The sequence below is a fragment of the Lissotriton vulgaris genome, chromosome 9 (genome assembly GCF_964263255.1).
Source record: "Lissotriton vulgaris chromosome 9, aLisVul1.2, whole genome shotgun sequence".
Taxonomy (NCBI): domain Eukaryota; kingdom Metazoa; phylum Chordata; class Amphibia; order Caudata; family Salamandridae; genus Lissotriton; species Lissotriton vulgaris.
The window spans coordinates 637,681,832-637,694,110 of record NC_141697.1 but is presented as its reverse complement, the minus strand read 5'-3'; the positions used below and the strand labels follow the sequence as shown (position 1 = coordinate 637,694,110).

The 12,279-nt window shown below is 41.0% G+C and overlaps 1 protein-coding gene across 1 annotated transcript in view; it reads right to left on the bottom strand.

Annotated features, from left to right (window-relative positions):
* Positions 1-9,028, bottom strand: part of LOC147692007 (transmembrane protein 272-like) — a 274,212-nt gene extending 265,184 nt beyond the window's left edge. The window contains exon 1 of the mRNA XM_086938300.1: positions 8,913-9,028. The gene's annotated coding sequence lies outside the window, so the exon portion shown is untranslated. The remainder of the gene's footprint in view (positions 1-8,912) is intronic.
* Positions 9,029-12,279: the final 3,251 nt, after the last annotated feature.

Genomic DNA, 12,279 nt, shown 5'->3' with positions numbered 1-12,279 from the left:
ACAGAGCAGGTATCCTTAGCCAAAATAACCCCCAAGGAGACAAGTATTTATTCCACTCTTTCGGAAGATGTAGTAATCATGCGTTCTACATGGAAATCTTGCCACTATATCTGTGATGATATTTTTGGAATTGTACATGACTTGTATATTCAGTGAATGGTATGATTTCCTATTCCTATAAATGTACTCATTCACTGAGGGGGACATATAGCTACATGCGTCCCATCAATGCAACCAATTACATGGGGAAATTGGGCTATTTGATAGAAGTAAAATTTGGTTTGATGCAATTGACCTGTGGTTTTGCAGGACATCTTATGTGGTGGTGTATCCTCTGCAAAATGGAGTCCAGGAATGAGTTAAAAAAGCGTGATAGGGCACTTTGTGAAACCCCTCCAGCTGCAGCTATTACATACTGGAAGCTATCTGATGCTAGGAGGTGCAGTGAACATAGGACCTGCACATGAGTGGGGATGGCATGTGTCCTGCGAGTCTGATGTTGCAGTAGGGGATCTAGTTCAGCTATCAAATCATAGATCATGTCTGCATCCAACCTATATTTGTCATAAATCTCTTCCTCTGTCTACCCCAACAATGTAACCAGCACTCTAAAAATGCATTCCTGTATCCTCCTTCATCTCCGCGCTGCTGCGTGTAGCCTCATCCTTCTCACCATGACGTACAGCGCTGTCATTGTGAAACATTCTGAGGCCTTCTGGACCTGTTGTTTGCCAATGGTTGCCACCTTATTGGATGGTTTTCACCTGGTTACCACGTGATTTGAATTGGTGCTATTTTGCAAGTGCAACATTGCGAATCCTGGTTAATTTGTAATTTGCGAATGTTACTTGGATAGGTTTGTGATTACCAAATAGTGAATTCACTAATACAGATTCGCTAATTTGAAATCGCAAAATAGGTAATCACAAATTTAGCGGCTACCAGAGATATTCTGTGAATGTACATGATGCATTGCTTAGGGCTATTTTGTGATCGCAAACGGCCGACTTTTGCGATTCACAATGTTTGCGATCGCAAAATAGCTTCAGTTATGTGCCCCTATGTTACAGAATAACTGTAAGGCATCAAAACTCTGTCCGGCCTTCCATCTTTTTAGAACTGGTTCCCAAAGAGAGTGACCCAGATCAAATCAGATGGAATAATAGATAGAGCAAAGCACCTCTGGAGAAAGCAGGACAGAAACCACTGTTTAAATTCTGCATTTCACAAGCCACCTCCCCACCAAACCCACAAGGAGCCAAGAGGGCATCTTCTGTCCTTCTACCTGATACTGGGAATTCCAAAAGACATTCAAAACAAGAATCGCAGGAGCAAAATGAACACACAAACCACTTATCACGTCAGCTACAAGTAACATAAACATAATATAATTGTAATTGTAAAGTGCAAGTTCACCCAAAAGGGTATCTTATCAAAAGCACTGAGGGATAAAACAACCAGGAAACATCCTCAGCACCAAGCCCAAAAGGAAGGACGGACAGAAGCCAAAGCAAAATTCAACTTCAGAAAATGGCTAATATTCAACCCATCACTGACTAAAAGAAAGGACTAAGATGTCAAAGGTCAACACTTAAGAGCACAAGAGCACGCCTAAACTAAACCAAACTGCAGTCCAAAGAAGTACACATGGGGGTACAGAGGGCTGTTTTTAGTTCGAGTCTAGACAGCACATACGCTGTCTGCAAGACTGTTGTATCTCTGCTCTGTGGGCTTTTGCCATGCCCATAATATCCATTCGTTATGTGTTGTAACATTCAGAAATACTGCCATTTTATTGGAGCATTCCCTGTAATTGTCCCTCATTTGGGGCTTGGTTCCTTCGCAGGCGATTTCACTAAGTGAAAATGTTTGTTACCCATCACACTGTGTTTACTTTTCCTCCTGTTACAGTGCGTGATGCCCCTCCCGTCTGGGCATCGCAGCCTCAGTCGTTTTTTTTCGTTTCAAAAGCTTTATTCGATTATTTCACAAAACAATCATAAAAGCATACAGAATATGTGCAAAATACATTCCTCCTAATACACTCTAGTTCCAATATCACTATAAAATACCAGTTAAAAAGAGGAAAACATTGATAAAAATGTGAACATGATGCAGCTCGTAATAATTAAAAGAACAGCGTAGAAGATTAAAAGACCATACTTTTCCTAACGGCCATTGATTTCAAAATAAATGTAGCTGTGAAGAAACAGATATCAGGATCCTCTAGGGAGAACAGTAAGCTCATTGCTGATTTTATCGTTGTTACAGCCTTTTTTTAAATAAAGGTTTCAAGTAAGCAATTCGACGGTGCAAATAAAGATCACAAATAAATAGGAAGTGTACAGTGCTCTGTTTAGTAACCTTGTCACAAGGGCAGGGTGAGGAAGGATGATTTTTCATTCGAGGGAACGCCACCAAATGGTGAACGATTCCTAATTGTAATCTAGTGAGGACAAACCGATGGGATGGTCTAGTAACTATCCTCAGATCATTTTGAAAGCCAGGTGTCACCACACTGAAATAGTAGAATTGTGACGTAATTAGCAGCATGTTAGCATTTCTCCGTAATTGTGCTTTCTTACTCAAATAACAGCACTTTAACTCTTTTTTGGGGATATTGGATAGACTGTCGGAGTCAGCCTGGACGTCTAGATTAAATACATCTCTAGCTGTTGCCGCAACATACTGAATCCATGGGATCCGTGAGCATTTATCTAGGAGAAGGCAGTCAATAATAATACTCCTGGTGAAACCAGTTTCTTCCTTCATCCAGATTGCTCTCCACACCATCAAGGGCCTTAGGGTGATTCCTGCCAATAAAACAGTGATAATTTTAACACCTGTCCTTGATAATATGCCCCTTGTTCGCCAGCTCCGAGGTCAACCACTCTAGCCGTTAGGCCAAACCCTATCTATTGACCACACCAGGACACTTATCTTGTGAGGTTTACAGCTTACAAACATATGCCTCTAAGGACACAGTGTTCAGAAAGGCACAGAATGTTTAGTTGCTTTTTGTACTTATGCTCCGGTATACTTAATTCATGTTTCACAAGCCACCTTTCACCTCAGGCATCGGGTTTCCCCACTGCTAGTATTTGTTATAGTTTTACATAAACAACACGCTTATTTCTGTGATCAGCAACTAGAATCCATTCTCTCTCTCTGTTCAATATGGCGCTCAGATAACACTCCATGTGTTTTTTTAAAAACACACAAAGGACTAATGTGGTTTACTAGTTTAAAACGGCGCGTTTCAGTCCCCAGTGTTTTTTTTTTAATTCAATAAAACTTTATTCGGTTTTTCACAACCATAAAAGTGTACAATTGTTAACAATGCCTTCAATAAAATAGATATATACAGTTTTAAAATCAATTTCTAAAATTCACAAATTCATTTTGATCTCCTCAAGGTAGTGTGTTTCTATTCACATGGCTTTTACCCTTTTGTGACTCATTCTCCTCGTACCTATACACCTGATCATCTCAATTCTCAGTGCATTTTAGGGCCTCTTTAACTTTTTTAATATATTTTCCCATGGCACAAGCTATGTCTAAATTAACCATTTCCACTAGAAGGTTTACTGCATGCACCCTATTTTTAATATCATTCCTTTTAAAAATAGGGCATAAAAACTCTTTTCGAATTTCTAAAAACTTCTGACAATCTAATAAAATATGTAGAGTATCACATTTTGTTCCTAAGGTGCAAGTGCAATTTCCTTTTTTATCTATCATGGAACTTTTTACCCCTTTGTTCACGTGACATGGATTTACTCCAATTCTCAGCCTGAACACCTCTCTCCTTAATGGGCAACTAGGTAGCCTTTCAATATAGGGGAAGTGTAATTCCTTTTGCCACGCTGTGCCATATGGAGAACTGAGCTTTTCCTCAAGAGGTAATCTTGGTCCTGTACTCGAGATATTTCTTTGCCCAAGATCCTAAGTTCCCTCTTATCTATCTTAAGTTGAAGGGACTGGGGGCACAGCTTAAGCTTTAAAATATGACATGCTTTCTTGACAATATCTCTGGTCTCTTTTGCCCACTTTAGCTCACTATTTACAATTTCATTCCTACACCATTGTGAGATTTTGTGTTCTTCACCCAAACCCAAATGTTGCCAATAGAGTAGTAATGCCATGCAAGCTGTTAAACCGCATGAGGTAATTCCCAGTTCTAGTCTCGCTGCCTGTACCATTGATGATTTAGACAGAGAGAATAGATTTTTCAAGCTATTTCCCTCTTCTAAGTCCCACTGATTTTTACCACTCAAGTAAAGGACTTCTGCCCCATACAAGAATTGAGGTGGAACCATTGCAGAGTAGGCTTTTAGGACCGGTCGGTCAGACATTTCACCATACACATTGTTAAATCTTTTTAAACCCTTCACTGAGGTAGCTGTTCTCAGTTTTAGCACGTCGAGATGGGTACGCCATTGTAGGCTTCTTTCAAACCACATCTCCAGGTATCTATATTCTGTTACTTTTTCCAACTTTTCGGTCCCCAAATACCAAGAAAACCCTTTTTTCCTTCTGCCGAAACATAACACCTTAGTCTTTTCCATATTAACCACTAGTCTCTTGGCCAGGCAGTATTCTTTAAACATGTTTAATTTCCTCTGTAAACCAATTTCCGTCTGGTCCATGATTACCAGGTCATCCGCATTGAGTAAGCACGAAATATGTTTCCCACCTAGTTTTGGGCTGACCCCTTTTGCATTTCCTAAGATTAGGGGTAAGTCCGCGATAAACAGGGAAAAGAGCAGGGGGGCCAGTACGCACCCCTGCCTTAACCCATTACCAATTTGGATTTTGTGCGTTAAACTCGACTCTACATCCAAATATGTTTGCGCCCAATTTTCCGTATGCAGGGCTCTAATCAAACTCAGTAGATCCCCCGGGATATTGTACCCTATCAAGGTCAACCATAGCTGCTCCCTATCCACCAGGTCAAATGCTGCGCGTTAGTCCACGAAGCAGCAAAACAAAATGCCCCTCTGCTCTAGCGACTTCCGCGCAATTGCCCAGAGGGCGAAGCAATGGTCTACCGTTGAGTGTCCCTCTTTAAACCCTTCCTGTTTGGGGGGCACGATCTGTTTTTCTTCCACCCAATCATTGAGTAATCCCAGGATTATTTTAGCGAATACTTTTTCACCTATATCTTGTAGGTTAATTAGCCTGTAACTATTTTGGGCGTTTACATTTCCTTTTTTGTGGATAGGTCTAACAATAGCTCGTTTCCAACTATCTGGCACATTTCCTGTCTCCAGAATACCCTGGAACATATTCGCAAAGAACTCTGACCACCATTCTGGCTTAGTTTTTATAATAACTGCTGGTAAATTGTCTTGGCCAGCTGCACGGGTCAAGTTTAATCTAGAAATTATCTTCCTAATATGGCTTGGGGTAAAATGTTCTACTAGCTCTTCCCTCACACCTGGCCATGATGTTGGACTTATTTTATCTATTGTTGGCCACTTCCCATAAATTTCCTCCAGGTAATCCACCCATTTATCCTCGGGAACCGAGCACTGCAGAGACCCTGCCACTTTACCGTGCTTTCTTGTTCCAGGCGCCAGAAGCCTTTCACATTTTTATCTTCAATGGCCTCTAGTAAAGATACCCAGCATCTGTCTTTATAAGTTCTTTTCTTATTCCTGATGATTGTTTTATATTGTATCCTTAATTTCACAAGGTTAGTAAATAGTCCTCCATTAAACCTACCTTTAAGTTTTCTTTCCTTTTGCCTGATGTTAGCTTTTGCTTTGCGACATTCCTCATCAAACCATGGTCTATTTTTGGTGTGCGACCTTTTATTAATTTTTGCCCCGGGTTTACCACCTCTAATTTTTACCCTTAGGCATTCTACTAGTTGACTTAGTGTATTTGCATACCATGTGTTATCATCCTCAGATGTCATTTTTTCAAATGGGAGGTTTTGCTGAACAGCACTTAATTTTTGAATATGCTCATCTGAAATACGGGTTATAAATCGCTTTGGGTATTCTTCATGTACTTGAAGGACTGTCTCCCTCTGACTTCCCTTTTTTACTTTAAGTTTAGGCAACAGGGGGTAGTGATCACTACCTCCCACATTTAATACTTCAAAATGCTTGATTAATTCAAAGCTCCAAGCGGGTGTAAACACGTAGTCTATCGGGCACTGTTGCTGCCCTAAAGTAAATGTTCGCTTGGCTGGCCGGTCGGCTTCCATTCTACCATTCACACATAACAAGCCCATGGAGCCCAGCAAATAACCAAGAGCCACATCTTGGGATGAAATATCACTGTGGGGGAACTTTGCGGTCTCTATATTATAGGCTCCTAATAAGTCACTACACCATAAATCAGATCTTAGAGGGTCTAATCTATGATTAAAATCGCCCATCATCAGAAACACATTCTTTAGGTAGGTATCCAATATAATCCCCATGTCCTCTTTTAAATTTTCCAGGTCCACCGTATAAACTTCTTCCTTTCCCTTCTGGATATATACATTAAAAATACATATTACTTCAAAACAAGGTTCAACATTCTGTAACAACACTCTACTACCTAACTCCCACTGACATTTTAGTTCAAGATATTCTATATTTCTAGCAATTTTTGTGGATATCAACGTCAGTTGACCTCCCGAGGGTCTACCAAATTGGTTTTTCCTTGCTGTTTACATGCGGTGGGCAAACCCCTCTGTGACTAGGGTTTCGTCGCACAGCCAAGTTTCCTGTAGACAAACAATGTCCGTGCTCTTAAGGATATTATTAAAACTCTATCGGGACATTATTTTTCTGTATCCATATATGTTCCAGGTTAATAAAGCTAGGCTGTGCGACGTCCCAAATTCCTAATCAATTTCACTCAGGCACCCCTCTTCCTAGTGTTCTGAATATGCTAGAGCTCTATATCTATTCCCATCTAACACGTCTACATCAACATTTCTTATTTCCTTAGGGGATATTATTGATTTCCAGTCCTTCCTTTTTACCCCAGCAGGAGCTAATCACTCTTATTTGTCGTGTTCCCAACCCAGCATGATTTCTAAGAAATGTCTTCCCCTGCTTTTCGAACATCATTTTGTCTCTTTTTATTAGGCTAATGCCTTCATTAGCAGCTCATGTTCTGCTTTTTCCAGTGCTGCTTTGGCTAATGCTGAGTAGAGGAGGACCATGGTTATTTCGCCCCCTTTATGATTTGGCATAAACCCTACTTCTTTGAGGTCTTCTGATCTAACATATCTTAGACTTACACATTTTGTAATGAATAGAGGAGTTGGGAGCGATTTAGGGGGTTCAGTTTCCTTGCTTTTTTCCCACCTTTTCTCTGTTCTGTTGGCTCCAGGAAAAGCCATAGGTCCTGATATCCATCTTGTTGAAGTCTTGGTATGGCCTCATCTTTTAAAGGCTCCCTTTTTCTACTAAGTTCCTCCTCGCTGTCTCTCCTCCTAGGGTTCTTATTAAGGTTAGGGTTGCTAGGTCCTATACCTATAGGCATGCCTGGGTTTCTTCCAGCTTTACCCGGTTTGTCTTCGCCCGGCATTCCCTAGGTTTAGTTTTAATATTCTTAGGGATACCCTTAGCTTCTAACCTCTTTGTTTTCTGTCCAAGGGTGTGCACATTCTTTCCTTTTTCCATCATATTTGTCTTTTTAGATTCCGGGGGCGTTTTCTTACCCTTAGATGTGGCTTCTATCTTTTCATCCTTCCTACTTCCCTGATGTCTAGTGGTATTACCCTTGTCTTGGTAGTGTCTCCCCTTACTTAACCATGGACTGTATTGCTTATAATACCTTCTTTCTCCCCACCTTTTTATAATCCTTGGGTGTCGAGATATGTTAACGCTAGGTTCCTCTTTTTGTATTTGTATTTCCCCTACCACTTCATCCTCCCTCCCAACAATCATTACTGGCCTGACTAGAGTATGCATTAAACCTTTAATTTGTATCAATTCCTCAATCATATTTTTAAACTGTAGACTTTGTGTCTTTAAGATTTCATTATTCATAACGGAAACCTCTAGTAGACCTTGCAGAGTTTTTTGGAGGATCAACATCACATCCAACATAGATGCGCTAGATGTTCCTGTGACCTTCAAATTATACAATGATGGTCCCATTAAATCAGTTTCAATAGCATCAGAGTTTTCCAATCTTCCCATCTCTTTATAACGATTATTCAAGTGAGTATTGACCTCTTTGCTCTGTGTCTTACTGGAAAAAACTTCTTCTTCCCCCTCCACCTCTACCTCGATTTCTTGGTCGAGTGATGGCCGGAATAACCCAGGGGAGGAGGACAGCCGAGGTTCTAGGGGGGTCCCAGAGATGTTAAAATATAATTGATTCGGGGAGACCAAACTTTGGGCTACCAGGTTCTCGGGGAGTTCAAGGATCTCTACAACACTCAACTCTCTTTCAGATTGGTCCTTCCCTCCGAAGTGCTTCCCCAAGAAGTCCTTGATCGCCTTAGTAGCTAAAGCTCCTCCTTTTACGCCCCCTGTCTTTACTGCCTGCGGTGTCAAATTCAGTGATTGGGTGTTTCTCTGCCTGGGGGTTTTATTTTCCGTCGGTGTTACCACATCTCCATTCTCCTCTCCTGCTTCTTTCTGAGCATCTGCCATGGATTTTGCCCCAAGGCCATCCTTATTTTCAGTTTTATTGGAGTCTTTTAGGGTCTTCCGGGTTTTAGCTTTCCCTAGGGCCATACTTCTGCGACTGCCTCCACTGCTTTTAGAATCCACTCATACACAAGGCAAAAGCTAAACCTGGCATCCTTATGTCTATTCCCTTATTTGTCTTTTATTATTCTTGTTCGTCAGCCTTAACGCGGCTCCAACAACTTCGGCCACTCCCGCTACGTCAATTATTGACAATGGCTATTTTACTTTCTTTTATCAGAGCATTAGGTTTTCACTGACCTCTGTTCCTTAGCCATACGCTCTGCCTGCACCACTGCTCCACTTCAGCTCTTTCACTTCCTTCCCACTTCTCCAGAGCTCTCTGACGTGTCACTAATGTGTCTTTGTCCTCTCCAATCACTCGCGGCCCGAGAATCGCGACTCGATTCTCCCGCGATTCTCCCACGTCCTTAGCTGCCTCAGCTGCTCTTGCTCGTCCTCGTAACGTCCTTCCCGGGCGTCTCACGTTTCGCGTTGAGGGAGGTGCAGGCGATGGTGGAGGTGCAGGCGTAACGCGTATCCGACCAGGAGTACGGGTGTCCCCAGTGTTACAACGCATACTTTTCTATAAAAGACACACACTGAATACTTCTAGCAGTTAGGGGATCTGGATAGGTTCTTTCACTTCCTTCTTGCCACGCTCTCTCTCAAAGCTCTCTCTCAATCTCTATTTCACTCTTGCTCTATATCTCTCTTTTTTTATCTCTGTAACATTTGTCTCTATGTTCACTCTGCCTTTCCCGTATCTCTCCATGTATCTTTCTATCTCATCACTTTCTTTATCTCTTTCTTGAACATTAACGCTTTCTCTCAAAGCCTCTCTGTTTTCCTCCTTTTTCTCTCTCTATTCTCTGTACCTCTCAGTTCACTCTCCAGATATCTCTAACTGTCTTGCTTACTCTGTTCTCTCTATCTTTCTGTCTTTATACTTTATTTCTTTCTCTTCACTTTACCTTTCCAATAGCAATTATATTTCCAAATGTGTTTTTGCACTCTTTATCCCATGTCGCTCTACATATCCTCTGTTCACTAGTCTGTTTGTCTTTAGCTTGTTTCTCAGTGACCTCTATGCATTATTTTGGTATCCATTATCTTAAACTATACATCTGTATGCCTGCTGTCCCTCAGCCCTCCGCACTATGCCCCTTTCTCACCATAACCCTATATCTCCATGTCCCTATGCATCAAGGCTGTATCTTTCTACATTCTTGATATGCGTCATTTGCTTCATGCATACTGACTTTTATACGTTGGGCCAATCGTCATTAAAATTTGAAACGCAATCATTTAATTGGTGGTGCTTCTTCAGGAAGGCTGACATGCAACATGCACAGAGATGCTATGGGTTGGGGTTGTGGAAAACATTTACGCAAGCAAAAAAAAGCTAGCACGCAAAAACCCTTTGTTCATTATCTACGTTCCTATCTTTTGGAAAACTGAACAAGCTCCCCCACACAAAAGATAGCGTAGATTTAAACACATGCTCATACATTTTACATTCCTTAGGGAAAAATCCGAGCTTAGAACTGCAATATTTTACAAAATTGTTGGAAAAGACTTCAATTTCTTGTAAAAACAGGGCTGATGCAAAGGCTTTGTCTTTAAAAACGAATTTGACATTGCGCTTAAATATTCCACACATTCTCTTTAAGCTCTGGTTTAAATATTTTTCTTGTACAAAACAAAAAGCTTATGCTTTTTGCACACCATAAACACACTGTCTGATTTGCGCAGCGTGTTTGGGTTACTCTATACTGTATTTAGTTTTCACTTTTGTGCTTTGGTGCTGACATTTAAACTTTTGCAAACGTGATATGTTTATTTACTTTCAGTACCCAGAGTGTGTGGGACAAGTTGCCGTTTTTGGGGCTTTCAAATCAGATCCTCTTTAACCCATTGCGTGCCGCCGTCGGCCGTTGGCTGTCGCGAGCACTACCTTCGTAGTGCTGTGCACGTCCAATAGCCGACGCGGCCCCACCCGCTCACGGAAACGCCCGCACCGCGGCGGTAACGCGTTAAGGAGAGAAACATTTATTGACAAAATGAAAAAACAACATGCCTATATTGTGCCATTTGCACATTTTAAACATGCAGTAAAAGTATTAAGAAGGTGCTTTTTTTAATGCGTAATCTGGATTTAGTTTAGGCTATTGTGCTTCGGTGGAACAATTGTCACTGTTTTGGCCTCATAATTACACTCTACTCCATACCATATAAATCCACTCCATATAAATCCACTCCATGCCACGAATCAACACTCCACAAAAATACACACCACACCAAGCCACATAATTTCGCTCAACATCACACAGATTAACTCCACACAATATATAAATAAAAAATAGATTTCCAATGGCAGCATCCTAGCCAAAAGGACTCTATAATGCATATTAGGATTGCTGAATATATGGAATTCTCAAAATGATTGACTGGTGTACAATTTAGAATTTTGTGGTCATGTATTATTGTTTTTCATGTGTTTGATGTAATGTCGTTTCTCTTACGTTGAATTAATGTAAAGTATTGTTTTGAAACAAAAAGTGTTTTATCAATCTCAGACATACATATCTGAAGAACCGAAAAAAATTAAATCATTGGTTAAATAAATAACCAGGACCAATGAATAAGGGTTGGGTCCTGTGTCTGTTTAAATAGAAAACAGCAACAAAAGTGGTGGCTGGATTTCATGTTGTGCACTTTAACTAGGCCGTATCTAGCTACTGATTCATTGGTCCTACCCCCTTCTATTTTGAATGTCAGGACTATGATGGCACAGCCTTTCCATGTTGGCCTAACCGACATTAAAAGGCTGACAGAAAGTGACTTGGGGGTCTCGCAGGGCCACCTTCCCCTCTGGCCCTCTGCTATTGGAACCGGTGCCCCCCTGAACATCTCTGCACCTTGTGGCAAGAACCGTGAGTTGCCTGGCTCACAGTGCAGGGATGTTTACATTTTACAATGCCAGCTTGTGCTGCAGGCCTTTTCCGCCCAGCGCACACAAGCTCCCATTGTAAAATAGATGTTTCCAACCACCCATAGGGCAGTTGCATCCAAATTGTGAGGCCGGAACTACCCGACCTATGGTGAGGCGATTCCAGTCCATTACGGATGGCCCAACATCGTAAAAATGCCCTTAGAGGCCTGCTTTGCCCTCATATGTTACGATGTACTTTTATCCTGAATTTAAAAAAGCAGAACGGATAATAATCAACAACAAAAAAAGCAAGCGGTCACATATGTACACACCCATAAAGGAGATCCATATATAACCATGAAAGAAACAAGATCTAATGATCAGTTGGTGACATCATAGCACATAAAAGTGCTATGGGTCAAATTAACCCCATTTATTTTTAACCCTGTGAATTTGTGATAAGAATAAAGGGTACTTATATCCACTGATAAGGTAGTTTTAACAACATTCCCTTGGGTCAAATAAAACCCATTTATTTAGGATAAAGTTTACCTATATCCACCAATAAGGTAGTTTTAACAACAACCGCTTGGGTCGAATTAACCCCCTTTGATTTTTAGCCCGTTCTATTGGGGATTAGAATAAAGTTTACATGTATCCACTGATTAAGTAGTTTTAACCCCTTCGCTGCGG